The 17566-nt window shown below is 39.1% G+C and overlaps 1 protein-coding gene across 4 annotated transcripts in view; it reads right to left on the bottom strand.

Annotated features, from left to right (window-relative positions):
- TRMT9B (tRNA methyltransferase 9B (putative)) overlaps nucleotides 1-17566 on the bottom strand; it is a 120431-nt gene that overhangs the window by 52865 nt on the left and 50000 nt on the right. For all 4 annotated transcript variants that reach the window (XM_051790339.1, XM_051790341.1, XM_051790338.1 and 1 more), the window contains exon 5: nucleotides 11430-11485. The gene's annotated coding sequence lies outside the window, so the exon portion shown is untranslated. The remainder of the gene's footprint in view (nucleotides 1-11429; nucleotides 11486-17566) is intronic.

Genomic DNA, 17566 nt, shown 5'->3' with positions numbered 1-17566 from the left:
ACTGAGATTGATTTTTATATAAAGACATATTATTAAATATCTAAACTGGAAGAGGAGGTAGTAAGAAAAAAATAGTTCTCATTTGGTTATTATTAAGGAAACCAAAGTTTGCTGACTTTCTCTTCTTTATAGTAAGAATCAGGCAGACTATTACCATTCTCAACCCCATCAGAAATTTTACCACTATGACAGTGAAAGAATGCTGCAATGTCTAAGGAAGCATCTTTGTGATTCCATATATCAAGAATTATTTCACTCTGAAATGTGAATCCCCGAAAGGATTCTATGGAGTTTGCAGGTCACTGGTGATGGAAAGGATAAATAGAAGTGACATTAGACACGCACACGCACTTCTACCAAGTTACTCTCCAATATATTATCAAAAGATTCAGATTGTAAATTGCTGTTATTAAAATCCTAGCCCACAAAAGCAAAGTAAATTTTATAAGTTTAATAACATCTTTCTACTGCTATTTATAACTTCATAGTAATAGTGGCCTCTCATATGATACATAAACATTAACTGACATTAATGGCCTTTTGAAATGTCCTTGCTGATACTCCTAACAGTCTTGTAGACTATTGTTCCCTAATAACTTAGATTACCATAGAAGCCAAAGGCTCCAATTAAGATCGAGCCCTTTTGTGCTAGGCACAGAGCAAACATATTCTGTTCTGAAGAATGTATAAGCTAAAAAATGAGAGATGCTTGAGGGTTGAAAAATGAAAAATGAGGGTTGAAACATGAAAGGTATAACTCAACATTTACAAATCATTACTGGTATATTAAAAGATTGTGAAATATTCATATCTGCTCCTTTAGCTGCCATAATTCATTAAAGCAGAAACATCTGAAAACCGAACTTGTTCATGTCCTATATAATATTGGTTCATTTGGTTTTCTTCCCTTTGATCAAAAAGATAAACAGTTTATCTCATTTTTGCTTTGGCACAATGCTATTCTGTCTAAAGCATGACAGCAGAAAAATGAGTTTCTTTAAGACATTTTCATCAAAAATAAAGAGTCCTCTAGGACAATATTTATATACATAAAAGTACAACAAACCCAAAGTGACTACTTCAATGGTGAAAGGTAAGACATCTTTTGCTGAAAAAAATATTTTGCTGAATCAGGATCTTAATCATATTATCCCGATCTATTACCAAATCAATCCACAAATGCCAGCTAGTTCCATATACCTTTTTCTTTCTATTAGTCCAAACTTACATTGACCTCAGATTGCCCAAATCCCTATACTAGACAACTGTTTGTGGGCTGAGGTGAGAATCTGATCAATGAACAAATCCAGATCTGAATACTTTGGGGTTTTTCATTTGTAGGGTTATTTTTTACTTTGGTCAGCTCACCTGTTTTATGTAAAATAAATTATGAATTACATTCTTCAACAGATTTATGAATCTATATTATAAACAACGTACTGATAGTATGTAAACACTTTCTTAATAATCACTCTGGGTGGCTGCAATATTAAGCATTTACTTTCATAATAGATTTCCAGTTTCTGTATTATTTAAACATCACTTTCACTTTTTAGGCACTCAGAAGTTGAACTGCAGCTTTTAATAATGTTTAATGAATAAGCAATTTCTTTAAGGAGGGTAGTGTCATTTCTAAACTATTTTTATTCACTGGAATGAGCCAGAAATTCCCATTTTTCCTTGATTACCAAACCTACAATTATTTTATTTTAAAATAATAAGATTTTCAAGGTTTTATAATCTTAAAATAATTTATATGCCATATACATATTATGTATGTGGACTGTAATGATGTAATAATAACCACACAAAATTAATCCTTTATAATTAGTAATAATTAATCACATATATATTAATTAATAAAATAATAAAATTTGGTGATCTTACTACAATATTAATTTCCTGTGAGTGAATAAAATGAGGCTCCTTTATATGACATGGTGGTGGTCTGACTGGTGGTACTAAGCAGCTGCCCCTGTAGGGCTGTGGAGGATGCTCTGGCACCTGGACTGTCATATCTATTATGATCAGTCCTAGCTCCAGCCTTACATAGGTCAAGGCTACTCACTCCCAAAGCCACAGCAGAGTGGCTCAGATGGCAAATCACCAGCACTCACAGCAGGGCTGGTGGAGGGGGAATTATTATCTACCAGCTGAAGAATAACCACTATTGGGCCATTAATATCTCAATGCACAAGGTCACCACACGTGCTGAGCGATGAGCTGGTAGTAGTTCTTGTGTCATAGAACATTCATTTTTACATATCCTTTTTGTTCCAGAAATGGGTCAGTTTGATGCCAGGAAATCTTATTACATCTCTCATCTGAATCCGTGGCACAAGCAGCTTTGTGTCGGTAAATTCACTGCCATCACAGTGGAGCTGTGTGAAGTAATATACCACCAGGGTACACCCTGTCTGGGCTTTCAAACATCAAAGCCTTCAAGCCAAACCATATACCTAAATGTACCAAGACCAGCAAGACACATTTCCAGTTGTAATCACAGAAAGTAATACTCCATTATTTCCCACACCCTCAGTAGTCACTGCAAGTACATACAATAGAGAAGCTCCTTGTCCAAGTGCTTCCAAAGCAATCTTCCCAGGACACGTGTGGGCATGCCAACATTCCAGCATCAAAGACAGGAGCACAGCCTCAGCAGTCACAGCTCCAACGATGAAGGTGACATCCAACACCACACACATGCTTTTCCAGAGGACACATTAATGTCTAGTACTATAGCTCTGAGCACTATTTCGGTGTGCTGTTCTTTCTCCTCAGAACTGGGGGATATGACTATACCAGTAAATTAAAGATACCCTTGACTCTTCCCTGCCATAAAGGCCAACTGGTACTAAATGACCCTCTATTACTTAGGTCTCACACTCTACAAAAATGTAGAAAATGGACAAAGGGCAAAAAAGCAAAGCAGCAGTTTGGAAAGAGAAAATTAGGAGAAAATGAGTAAACATACTGGAAGTGGTGGCTGCTTTCCAGAGGTATCATGGCAGGTTGGAGGAAGGGTCTGGCAGGACCTCATGGAGTTCAACAAAGACAAATAGGAAGTTTCTCACCTGCAGAGGAGTATTTCACACAGCTGAAAACAACAAGTGGGTCTTGGGTACATGACAGGGAGCTAAGGATAACCAAGCCAAGTCAGGCCTCTCTGAGCCAAGACAGGCCTCAGTATAATGCTGCTAATCATCATAGCAAAGTACAGGGAACTGGTAAATCAAGATTGGCTTCGATGTAGCTTTCCTAACCCTGTACAAACATATTTGTCATTGTGGCAAGATAAGGACTAACCAAATGGCTAGTCACAAATGTGAGACCTCAGTATAGGAAATTATGAAATAAATAAATCAATTTAACAAATTTCTGATTGCAGGCCATTAATAAAATACAGGGAAATATTGCAATAACAGTGCAGGTAAGGCAGCTGTGGCATGAGGGCCGCCTAGACCCTCTCATACCAGGTGCCAGGAGTGTGGGCCTTGAGGGCCAAGAGAGGAGCACTGAGGACCTTAATGGATTGGGACAACTCAGGGATTTGCTGCTATAACCATACCACTGTGCTGCTTATGGTTCAAACTAACGCTGCTAATGTTTGTTACAGCTATCTACTGCCATTTCCATTGTTACTCAATAGTTATCTCACAGTTATCTCATTTGTTCTCCCTTAAGTACTGCATAGTTAAATATTGCTAAGACATAACTGCATCTGCTACTGCCATGCTTGAGTTCTTATATTTACACATTACAGTCTGCATACACAGTTAAAAATAATCACATATAAAGCACACAGTCACAGCCTCTTTCCTTGCTGGATATCACTGCTGCATCCTCCTGTTCTTTCCCAGTACCAAAGAAGAATCCAGTGGGTAATGGTGCATGCAATGATGTTTTCAGCTATGCTGTGTGGACCACTGAGATAGGTGCTAGAAGACTTGGCATTCTAGGTAGAGTCATTTATGAGGTAGATCATCAGTACCACGCATATACAGGCCCTAGAAAGCACCTTAAAGACTAGATACACTTGAAGAAATACCAGGTGGGTGCTTTCATAGAAAAACTAAAGGTGACTAATAAATTTGGAGAGCTGGGGAACTTGGCCTTAAAAGCATTGGCAAGGCTACATGCCTAAGGAACAGGGTAGTTGTGCATCTCATTTACCAGAAATAAATTCCATTCCAGTAAGTTTCTGTCAAAGGAAATAATCATGAGAACAATTTTGCTGAAAAGAAGTTGTATTTTCATATTGTTACCATTTCATGAAGGCCAGTATTCCTTTATTTTCATGGATTTCCTTGTCCAGCATCCCTACTTTAGTGTCAGTTAATTCCCATTTATTATACCGCCAGTTATCTCAGACATCTGCATCTCCCCCCACTCTATGCAGTGTGCCAACGCTGATGAAAAGGCAGCACTTGTGTGGAGGAAGAAGCAAAGGAATCTTCTGACATCTGAGACAGCTAATGAGACTAACAAAGAGCAAAGTTTATGTAGGCAGTTTAGTGAGGCAGACTTTTCTAAAAACATTTGCTTTGGATCCAACCTTTGCTAAGAGCAACTAGAAGCAATTGTCCCTCAGTGGCTCTTCTTTGTATTGAAAGGCACTGAGTTTAGGTGAGTTATTTCCAAAGTGCAGGGTCCTGAGTCATGCTGCCACACCAGTCTAATTGGCTGTGATGATTTGACTCTGGTTGGATGCCAGGTGCACAAAGCTGCTGTATCACTTCCCTCCTCAACTGGACAGGGGAGAAAAAATATAACAAAAGTATTGTGAGTTGAGATAAGGACAGAAAGAGATCACTCACCAATTACTGTCATGGGCAAAAAAACCTCCACTTATGGAAAATAACTGAATTTATTATCAATCAAAATCAGAGCAGGATAATGAGAATTAAAATCCTAAAAAAACCCACCTTCCTCCTGCCCCCACTCCTACAGGCTTAGCTTTGTTCCAGGTTCTCTATCTCCTCCCCCACAACTGTTCAGGGAGACAGGGAACAAGGGTTATGGTCAGTTCATCACATGTTGTTTCTGCCACTGCTTTCTGCTCAGGGAGAGAAGTCCTTCCCCTGCTCCAGTGTGGGTTCCCTCACAGGGGAGACAGTCCTCCAAGAACTTCTCCAGCATGATTCCTTCCCATGGGCTGCAGCTGTTCACAAACTGCTTCAGCGTGGGTCCCTTTCCATGGGGTGCAGTCCTTCAAGAAGGCATGGGTCTCCTGCCTGGGCTGCAAGTGGCTCTCTGCACACCCACAGACCTCCATGGGCTGCAGGGGGACAGCCTGCTTCACCACGGTCTTCACCACAGGCTGCAGAGGAAACTCAGTTCTGGCATCTGGAGCACCTCCTGCCCCTCCTTCTGCACTGACCTTGGTGCTGCAGAGCTGTTTCTCTCACATGTTCTCAGTCCTCTCTTCTCTGGCTATAATTACTTCTCTGCAATAACTTTTTTTCCTTCTCAAATATGTTATCACAGAGGCATTACTACCATTTCTGATGGGCTCAGCCTTGGCCAGCAGTGGGTCCATCTTGGAGCCAACTGGCGTTGGCTCTGTCAGACATGGGGAAGCTTCTGGCAGCTTCTCATAGAAGCCACCTGTGTAGCCCTGACCCGCTACCAAAACCTGGCCACGCAAACCCAACAGTCTGGCCCTTTTGGATGATCTCTGAAAAGATCTAAGACAAGCAGCAGGAAAGTGTTCTAAAATCTAAGCTGACTGCCACAAGAGAGCTAAGACATGAAAAATGGGAAAATTTTTATGGGATTCTAGACAGTGGATCTATCATTCCTTAAGGGCATTTCATTGGATTATACATGAGCCTTAATGATCATTGTGTTATTTTATTTTGCATATTAAATCCAAGTTTTTTCTGACAATTCCTGGTACTTCTATTTCTATTGGGTTGAAAGAAAATCTGTATTCTGCACTGGTAAAAAATCTATTCATTTCTGAGAAAGTCTTACTAAACTGATAGACAGTAACAGTTCTCAATAGCTCACATCTCTCATTGTCTTACTGTTTCATGGAACCTTACTATTTCATAAATATGGAACAGCTGTTGTTTCTAGACGTGATTAAAGAATGTTACATGAATCTCAGAAAGATGGAGAGATAAGACAACCAGGAATTTCTCTTTAGAAAAATTGTCTCATATTATCAAAAGTTACTTGAGTCATTTCAAAGAAATTCTGCTTCAGAAACAAATAGAATTATTCACATTTTCATTCTGGGTTAAATTTTAAAACCTAGGTTTATCTAACTTCACAATGGCAAAATTTTGCAAAGTTGCTATATTTGCCATAACACAGAAAATTAAAATTCTACCCAGGACCACAAATATACATAAGATAACTTGGTTGAATTCTTGATTTTTCTTTTTAAAGAAACAACCTTTGTGGGCTATTGGTTACAGAAAGTGGGACTAGAGGGTAAGACTTAGTGAGAAGCAGATTCTACTCATCTTTTTCATTTGAATAACTCCAGTAGCCAGTAAGTCTTTATTTAAATATAGTTTTCAAAGACACAACTATATAAAAAAGATGGGTGGGACTGTAGCATCTAGGCAATTTCCTGGATTCAAGAAGTACAAATTAAGTTCATTTGTATCACAGGCTTCATTGTGTGACTATGTGTGTGTTATTTGCACTTCTCAGTACCTAATGTATAACAAACACCACAAGCACTGCGACAAGGAAAATATATTAATGAGGGTAAGAAATTGAGGAAAAAGCCATACAGAAGCTGATGGCTGTGTGGCACATACCTATCACTAATATCTTTGAAAAGCTCCTTTTGCAGACTAAATTCATGCTTTGAGTACAATAATAATGTGTTACCTTAACAGATGTTACTAAATGTCATTATATACAAGAATATATAGTAATTATCTGGATATTATGGATCCATACAAGTTTGAATAACTGACATAATATAAAAACTAAATTTGTGACATTTAAATTAGAGAATGATGAAACATAAATTGTCAAAGTGACAAAATTAGTCTCTATTCATCTAGAATGAGACAATATTAGTCTCTACAGAGTTGCTTTTCTGCCAAATTCATTTTTGTAAACTGACACGGACAGAATCGTGCAGCTCTTCTAACATGAAACCTGACAAATTCAGCCCTATTTCCTCCTTCTGTTTACCTAATCCCTTGTTCATAGACTCCCTGAGCTCTGAAAAGGTGTAGATTGATTGTGATATCATGTGTCTAAGGGAAAAATACATTCTCAGGTCCCAAACACTGGGTGCATCTGGGTTCTGTTGTAAAGCTACTTCTCATTTCTACAATTAGTATTCCTGACACCAGAAATATATTACAAAAATACATATAAATTTACAAGAATTTTATTCAAGATAGTGATATAGAAGTATGAAAGGGGGCTTCTGTCACTGAATGCATATGACAACTAAAGATAAATGATCATTTAAAAAGATGGTCTCTGGGTAAGTAGTTCTGTGGTTGCTCTAAACCTGAGGAAACTGATCTCCTGCAGCTTGTCAGAACAGGAGTGAATACTGACCATTTTGGTTCATTTAAACAGCATAAATGAATAAACATGTGAAGGGAATGGGCTGAGCTGAAGAAAATGCATTATTCATGCAGCTAACAACACTTACTCATGCTTAGTATAAACTGAAACCTGAAGTGCAAATCTAGGACACTGAGAAGATTTTCAATCATGCTGAGTTATATTTAAATTCAATCTATGCCAGAAATTCTGAGTTCATTTCATGTTTTCACATCAGCACTGAAGCATTTCACGCTTTCTTTTATTGGCTACACTTCAGAAAACATAAATTATGAATGTAGCCGTTGTTGCAACTGAATGGTAATAAATGCTAGGTGGATTTAATTTGAGATGCAGTGGACATGAAATTAAGTGAAATGTATAGCACTGGTGATTAATTTAAATCCATCTGACACCTCCTGAAGAAAAATATTTCGATCACAACAAAACTGAAAAATGAGCAAGTTTTCTGAGTGAGGAAAAAAAAAGTTGTATTTGCAATTCTATTTTCTTCAACAAAACACTCTTATAACACCATTTCTGATATGTTCTATTAACTCAAAACTGTGAAGACAATTTTTAGAACATGATACCTGATTTTTTGCAATCCATGTTGTTCTAATCTCTCAGCAATTCTTATTTTCAAAATATGGAAATCATGCTGATCTCCTACATGGAGCCACTGAAAAAGCTAATTGGCATTTGCAAAGTGGAAAAATCTTCTTTTCTGTTTTGCATAATCAGGCATCTGTAATGACACTCTTCCCAAAGATACATAAAAACTTCATCCCCTGACTTCTCAATTACCTAAGGAGTATGTGCCGGGGGGGGGGGGTGGGGGGGTGGTGTGTGTGTGAAGAGAACAGACATAGCTACAGTCTTAAAGAAGAGTTTAATTCAGTGAGAGAATCTGGATCCACAAATTAAGAAAAGTCATAGTAATTTCACCTCGCTAAACCTGCTTCCTTCAGGTAAGATTTCCCCAGATAAGATTTTCTTATCTGAGTGTGTAGTGGGTTGACCCTGGCTGCACACCAGGTACCCACTAAAGCCTCTTTCTCACTCTCCCTCTGCAACTAGACAGAGGAGAGAGAAAAAAAACAGCTAAGGATTCATGAGTTGAGATAGCTGGGAGAGGTCACTTACTGATTCCCTTCATGGGCAAAACAGACTCAAAGTGGGGATAGTACTTTAATTTATTACTAACAGGATAAGAGCCAAAGAGTGAGAAATAAAACAGTCTTAAAAACACCTTCCCCCCACCCCTCCTTCCTTCCATGTTCTTCCTCCTCCATTGGTGCAGGGGGACAAGGAATGGGGTTGCAGTCAGTTGTTGTTTCTGCCACTGCTCAGGGAGAGGAGTCCTTCCCCTGCTTCTGTGGGGTCCCTCCCAGAGGAGACAGTCCTTGATGGACCCAGTGTGAGTCCATCCCTCAGGCAGCAGTTCTTCCCAAACTGCTGTCCCATGGGTCACTCCTCCATGGGGTGCAGTCCCTCATGAATGAGCTGTACCGACATGGGTCCCCCACGGGGGCTGCAAGTCCTACCCGGGAAAAACCTGCTCCAGCATGGGCTTCCCTCTCCACAGGCTGCAGGTCTCCGGCAGGACTCTGCTCTCTCTTGGGCCTCCCACAGGGTCATAGCCTCCTTCATGCATCCACCTGCTCCAGCATGGGCTCCTCCATGGGCTGCAGGTGGGTCTCTGCACCCCGATGGTCCTCCATGGGCTGCAGGGGCACAGCTGCTCCACCACGGTCTGCACCATGGGCCACAGGGGCCTCAGCTCCAGTGCCTGGAGCACCTCCTGCCCCTCCTTCTGCACTGACCTCGGTGTCTACATTGTTATTCCCATGTTCTCACTCTGCTCTTCCCTGGCTGGAATTATTTCTGTGCAACAACTTTCTGTTCTTAAATATGTGATCACAGAGGCGTTACTATCACTCCTAATTGGCTCGGCTTTGGCCAGCCAAGGAAGGAAGGCAGGAAGTCCGTCCAGGAGCCGGCTGGCATTGGCTCCATGGAATAGGGGAAGCTTCTAGCAGCTTCTAACAGAAGCCACCCCTGTACCACACCCCCCCATTACCAAAACCCAGCCACAGAAACACTCTACATAGTGCTAAGACCATTTGAAGGCCAAGCATTGCAGGTGAGCTACTACAGCCCTTAATACAGCTCCTGTTTCTATTGACACAACTACAAAATAATTTGTACTGAATGCAAGCAGTTCAGCCACCTCCTCTCCTCTGACAAACCTATGAAACACCACGAATGTGCAAGTAAGAAATCTGAAACAGCAATTCTTTTTCTTACTCTAAATGTATCACAGTTTGCAACTAACCTCACAGGCCTTTGATTTCTGGTATTTGTGACAGGATATTGTGTGCATAGCACAACAGAGCAGAAACGCCAACCTTAAATGCAGCACACGGTACTTTAGCATAAAACTGTACCTGGACTGTTTGCTGTCACATAAACTATCACTACTTCTGTAATAAGAGAGAGAATATGAACCCACTGTGTGGTTTCTCCAGGGTTTGTTTTTTCCACTGAACAAGTCAATTAAGCTTTATGTAATTGCCATTAGGAAAATGAACTTGACAATGAAAAATCCACACACAGATCCAGAAGGTCTATTATCAGACTGGAAATTCTTTTTCTTTTGAGATTTTTCCAGTCCTTAGAGAGCAAAGCAGCTGTTGTTGAGAAGTTACTTTAATTTACTTCTACACTGGCCTTCAGGGGACTGAACGAGAACTCTGAAAGAGCATAAATGAGACTAGGTCTCCTGAGGCTGGAAAGGATTCAAACCCTACTCCAGAGGACTTTGCACAGTTTATCTCCCAAGAAGAGTGTTAGGCAAAAGTTCTCAGTCAGAAAATGTGTTATAATTTCAGAACAGTGAAGCAGGCAATAGTCAGATGTAAACACCTTATAATGGATTAGTCACTCACAAGTTTGAGCAATGCAACAGGCAACTCTGAATTTCTCTTGTGCAGACAATGCCTACACAACTGAGACCCATTTCTGAATCTATTTCAGATCTGAAAGGATGTAGTAAAAATATCATGCCACACTTTGCTTTCTAAACAACAAATTCAGCCTGGCCAAAGTCTGTTTGTAACAGCAAATAGAATACTAACTGATGCAAGGTATAAAGCTCCATAGCTTCCTCACCTCCAAAGAGAAGTACATACTGTGGTAATATGATTACAGAACTTCCAGCAGCTAGCACAGCATTCAGACAAGCATATTATTGGCAGCAGCTGCTCAAACAAGTGCTCACCTCACTGTGCTCACCATAGCCCAGCAACTGAAGGAATGAGAAATTATGTCTTTTCTGAGTCAGCCTTTTCTGAAAGCACAGTATGCTTCCATAGCAATTCAACTACTTGCTGAACAAATAAAGTTGGCAATTTGACAAACCCTGTAAAGGTTATTTAAATATATCAAGGTTATTTCATCACTGGAAAAAAAGACTTTAACAGTCTGGATATAACCAAGTTAGCACTTAAGCCACTAACCTTCCAAAGTACTAAGCATTTCACCAAGTTATCATCCAACCTAAAATGGGTGAAGATTAAAATGGTAAAATGCTAAGATAAGGCTTTTGTGATAATTAATCTGACACAATTTAATTATGCATATACATATAAATCCATTGTACCTACAGTCCAACAAAACAGAAGAGAACAAAGTCTAAGAAAGCAGAGGCTTAGCAGCTTCTCTCAGGAAGCTTTCTCTAAGACCACTTCTCTTCCTGTTGCTTGATTGGGCACCTTTTATATCTTCCTGCCTTAGAAAACATTTTTACATGGTGGCCAGCTGTCCTAGCATGTAAAGGATTACAATCTAAAGCATCTTATGATTATATAGATAAATTACACAATGAAAATTAAATGTACCTGAATGGATGAGAACTTCCAGTAATAATATCAAAATTTATTTGATAGAGCACCACCTGGGGAAAAAAAAAAAAAGAGAGTTGCAAAAATGCATCAAATTACCTGAAAGACCATGGGTCAAATTGGTAAGAAAATAGTTGGATTGCCACAGGTTTTTAAAACAAATACCTGTATGAAAATATCTGTGCATTATGAATACACAGGTTATTACATGTAAGTAAATTCTGGATACAGCACATTTATTTGCTATTATATCAGCTAAGTCTAATTTACAACACTTGACTTCTAGTCTGTGTTTTACACATCCCTGCACAAGAGGGAAAATATAAAATCATCATTTGTGCTCTTTGTAGCATAGGTTTCTAACACAGACATATGGTAGGAAAACAAATACATAAAAACTTTCATATTTTCCTATGTTTCCATATTCATATTTTGCAAACATAATGAATGTATAGTTATATAATTTCTTAATCTTGATTTCCAATTCCACCCATATAAGTATACTGACATACTCCAGTATTATTTGAAATCCTGATCTCAGTTTTGATGCAGCTTTCTTACTAAACTAATTTTAGGGCAGAAAAAGCTGTTTACCAGTTATTTCTCACAACAGTGATGGGATTTTAAAATACCATTATCCTTTGAGACCGTCATAAAGTGCCAACACAGTTCCAAGGAAGTCATCATAGCTGTTCATTAGTATCATCTGAAGATCTGGACCTTACGTTAATTTTGAAAATCCAGTATATCTAAACTTATGCCTCTTCATTGTTCATGGCCTTTCCATGTCCCAGTTGCTACAATTCTACTGGACCAGCACAACAAGGTTTCATGCAAAACATTCGTATATGCTATTCCTCCATCAGCTCACCACTTTACACATGCAAGAATAATGACTACAACAGAAAACCAGCAATGGTTCCCTTGACAGTTTTGGTGGCTAGCAAGCTCCATAGCTAGATCTGTCAGATCATTTGGAAACCTCAAACCAGTCGTAAAGGTATTTTTGATGCAAAAATGAAACCTCAAACTACAATGGGTTAAAAAATATGAAAGTAAGGGGAAAAAATTTTAGAAATCCCTCCCTCTTTCCTCTTTTTCCTAGTCTCCTAAATAGGTAATTGGATTAGTTCAGTCAAAATTTTAAACTGAAAATTTCATTAGACCTTCTGAATCTCCACCATTTTTCACTCTAGTTAAAACGAAGACACTTTTCGAAAAGCACTACTGTAAAGAAACCGAAAATTAAGTCGAGAAAACAACTCAGCAAAAACCAGCCTCTTTCAGAAAAAGCCTTTGGTTCTTATGAATTAATATTATCTGATGATAAGGCATTTGCTATAGAATTCTATTTGACAGGAAAATGCTATAACACGGTTTTGCCATGGCAGAGGAAAATCTGGAATACTGAGAATGCAAACAAAAAATCTTCTAAGATGCCTTGTAAGATACTGTAGGAATCAGTTTCTTTCTAATTGCCAGGTGATGATATCCTAGATGTTGGGGTTTTTTTTAAATATAGGCACATAAGAATCACTCAGACATTTACATCTAAAATTCTCTTTTTACCTAGAAAAAAACCTAGCTGCCAGTATTGTATGCTGGCTAGATATGCTGAGTGCATCCAACATTACCAATATTCTTCTGCTTCAGCAAATTACTTTATTAAATTTTCCTGGCAAGAGTTCATTCTGTATGAAAAATGGACGTATTTGATGCACTTCCAAATTGTTAAGTGATGAGTTCTTTACAATTCTTTAAAAGATTTCAAAGGACAAAGATACAGGGGGGAAAGAACTAGCAGGTTTTTCACTAGGATGTCTTTGTTGAATAAAACACATTACCACAGGTTATTTCAGAGCCTGAACACATCATTGTTTTCTCAAATGAAGCCACAGGGTTGGCCTTTGTGGCCTGGAGGAAAGGCAACTTACAACACTTAATGAATCCTCAGCACACTGGCATTTTTTCACTAAATACTGTGCAAGTATTTCCCAAGTCAAATCCCAATGGCTATATTTCACTCAGAGTCTTTTCAGGGGTTCTTGTTGCTCTTTCAGAGCAATAAAAAGATCAGTGGAGGTACACTGATGAATAATGTAAAAACGCCCACAAGAAATGCCTGTAACTTCACTAGACTGAGATATGTTATTTTCTCATACCATTGGCAAAGGTAAATTATAACTTGAAATACTAGTTGCAAGTTTTGAGATTTACATTTCATTCAATCAGAATTTGAATGCATGTAAACACAAATCTCCTAACTTCTCTGTAATAGGGAAACTGCACCATAGCAGTTTTAACAATCTTTGTCAATGTAATTATCTAAGCTGAAACCGAAAGACCAACCTTGAAAACTGTGTGCAGGCTAATCAGTCAGAATAGAAGGTTTTATCAGCATAATTTCCAATTAAATCACATAATCATAGAATCCTTTAGGTTGGAAAAGACCTCTAAGATCAACAAGTCCCACCATAATAATGTTTTCTCCTGCACATTACATGGACATGCAAAGTAACTACAGCCTAATAGTTCAGGATTCTGACTTCTCAAAGAACGTGTTTTACCATGGTTTCTCCTGTATGAACAGTAGGAGGAAAAGCAGTGAGGAAAGCAATGTTTGGTATATCTATTATTTATGACTGGGGGGAAAAAACATAACCAACAAAGACAAATTTACATATGCATGACGATGATTGAGTGAAGAGTAGATTGACAATAAAGATGTACAAACTACAGAGATGTACAAACTGCATCACACATACAGAAAATAATTTCAGGAACTCAAAGTGACAGCTTCCTTTTCTGGATTTTTGAAAACAAGTTCTAGTAACTAGTCTGACATCTAATCAGTTACAAAGTTCCCCTACAAATAAAAATGATTTAGCACTTCAAATTTCCACAGGAAACAAAGGCATTTCAAAATCTGACCTCATTTCAATTCATAATAAATCTGAGTACTCTCAATATTTCCTTTGAAATACAATTAAAAATGCTGTGGTAAAAGTGATTTTAAGCTTATAATTATCTTTTTCTACTACAGGTACATATTATATATGTTATTGGATGCTGTCAATGCATAGTATTGTTTACATTATCAAGTTGTCATATTACATCATGACATACCAAATAGTCCAGTGTTCTGTTTTGATATTATTTTTATATTCTTTTCATTTAAAAGCAAAAGCAATTGCTACATTGTTTAAAATGAAAGCACTTATTTTTGAAATTAGGGCTCTCTAGCATTTTAAGAGCTGTGGCTTGGTATGAGTTTTGAGACTCCCAGAAATCAAATTCACCATTTCCTGGAGATGGACAGACTCAGCAGTAGTTTGCAGAACTAGATGCTCAGCATAACTGTATGAAAACTTTACAGACCTGAGACAAATTCATCCTTCAGCTCATACAGTTCGCAGGCCAGAAATTCAGTAACTGCTATAAATTAGTCTTTTATTCATGCTGCAATGAGTGTGCTACTTTGATGCAAAATGTATTGTTTCCCTTTCAGTGCCTAATAGCATTATGAAGAAAACAAGCTTTTGATCTTTCTGAATATTCCCTAGACACATTTGCTTTGAATATTCTAGTCTTCATAAAAATATCTGTTACTTTGTCAGATGTTCTTTATCAATCAGCTCTTGCTCTCACAAATAAAGGAGAGATTTCTCACAGCTGAAATATATGGATAATGGATAATCAGAGGCATACACAGACTTGTTATCAAATGATGCAAGCTCTCAGCTCTTCCCAAGATTCATACTGCACACATCTGAGTTCTGCTTAGGCTTTCATTTTGAACAAACTAGTTCCCCTAAAACTGTTAAGGAAACTTTCCTGTCTGACCATCCAGGAGCCACTCTGGCAGTCACACTCACACTACCTGAGCTGGGACCAAGGCCCCTTCGCAGCTACACACTCCACACTCACCCAGTCAGATCAGGTTTCCTTACCAGCTTGACTTCAGCTTTCCCATGGCAGAGTCTCAGACCTCTGGATCCTTTAAGTAATTTAATCATGGTGCAACAACAGAAAAACAGCTCCAGCTAGTGCCTCCGAGGAGGAGCCCTGAACAAAAGAAACCGCTGCCTCCTGGAGCTCAACCTGCAGCTCACACTGCAGCTGCATACCGAGCTACCTGCATTAAATGTATTCCTCAACAAAACAATGCTTAGGTGCAGTGCAGAGGTAATTTTTTCCAAGGACTTCAACCTAGATGTACTAATGACAAGATGGCACTGGGGCACTCTTTCCTCCTTGCATAGTCCCCCAATACTATTTCAGTAGACTCATGCTCAGCAGAATAGTACTTTCAAACAGTTGCACATGTTTTTTTCACCTGTTCTTAAAAGTGTTATCCCAGAAGCACTGCTGCTTTTGCTGATGGGCCAACTTGGCCTTGGACAGCAGCAGGTCCATCTTGGAGCCGCTGGTATTGGCTCTGTCAGACATAGGGGAAGTTTCTTGGAGTTTCTCACAAAAAAAGCTACCCCTGTAGGCCCCCTGCTACCAAAACCTTGCCACACAAAACCAACATACTAATTTGTCATGCTCCATGCATGCAGAACATAACCCTGTTAACATCCTATAAAAATGCCACAACCCTTACATGACTGCAGACATTTTCACCAGAAAAAGTACAAGTTAAAATTTATGTCCCAAGAGGGACCAGATGCAGCCAGTAAGATCCAAGATGAATATTCTTCTACATGGATGTAGATAGTCTTATCTAATCGAAACCACCATTACCAACCTACTCCACTACTTGAAGGACAGAGGGTTTCTTCCAGAGATATTAACCTACACTCACCTGTCCTCATGTTATCTATTTGTCCCAGTTATAGGGGCCAGGACCAGTTTATTACTATGTGGGTATAACCAAAACTGTGTATTCTACACCTCTATGTCAATTCTGATGGACTGTTAATAATGGATCATTTGCAGCAGCTGTCCAGGGCACACCTAATGACTCAGCTGTGATAACTCCCCTCTGGGGAGGAATTAGCACTTTCACACCCAGCCTGACCTGCTAATGGGCCATACTGGACTGACATAATTGGCAGCTGCAACATCTAGACCATCAAAGACTCCAAAAATATCCCACAACTCACAGAGTTAAATCACCCACTGTGAAACTCCCTGCCCTGGGGGACGTACTGGACACTCCCACCTGAACCTGAGCGCATATAATCTTGGGGTTTTGGGACTTTTGGTACCACTCATTGGATTGAGAGGAGGACCAGAACTCCAACAGGATTGTGACTGCCACTCTCTACAAGACTGCGATCGTTACCTCAACAGAACTGCCACCATCATTGGGACCAACAGGTTTTCCTTTCCTTTTGCTTTGCACCCAGGGGAACACGTGGTGCGCAGTACAGGGGCCAATGAACACTGTTCTGTTCTCGTCCCAGGGGGCTGGGTAATACGTCTGGTTTTGTGGCTTAAAACCAGTTTTTCTCTGTATCATTGCATCTATTGTAATTTATTTTTAGTAAATTGTAACTCTGACTTATAATCTCTCTAGAGTTGGGTTAATTTCTCCTGCTAGTTTGCTTTTAAACAAGCACACTATTCAAAACCTGATACAAAGAGTTTGTTTCTGCTAGTACTGTTGAAATGAGAGACGCTCTGTTCTGGAATGACACAAATTTGAACAGTAGCTACTAGAAGGCTGTAGTCCCTCCTGGAAAATAGGGCAAGGTTTGCAAAAGGCAATGGCAATTCTAACATTAACAGAGAGGAGTGGGTCTTGTAGAGAACAGTACAGGTAGGTTATTTTAAACATCATTAAAATAATGGGGGCTGTTCTGGATATTGTTTCAATGAGAGAGAGGCAGAAAAACAAGAACAAACTCTAGAAAGGTAACATCAAAATGCAGTTATAAAAGCATTCAGGCCTTAATTCCATGCTAAGAGCAATCCTGCCTTGTTTCTGCTGCCCCCAGCTGCTCATTCCTATCTGCATCTTTGTTATATACCCAGCATGGCTTCAAAAACACAACTTGACATGGTGGGTAATTGCACAGAAGTGCAAGAAGCTTTGAAAGGGCTTTCCCACCAAACAGTGATCCTGTAAAACTGTGATCTCATAGGATTACCATAAGCAATAACTTTTTTTTAGTGTAAGTGTTGAC

This window comes from Manacus candei, unplaced genomic scaffold (assembly GCF_025592945.1).
Source record: "Manacus candei isolate 608988 ecotype Guabito, Panama unplaced genomic scaffold, ASM2559294v1 h1tg000028l, whole genome shotgun sequence".
In the NCBI taxonomy this organism is placed as follows: domain Eukaryota; kingdom Metazoa; phylum Chordata; class Aves; order Passeriformes; family Pipridae; genus Manacus; species Manacus candei.
The sequence above is the reverse complement of the archived record's forward strand: the minus strand, read 5'-3'. Positions and strand labels throughout refer to the sequence as shown.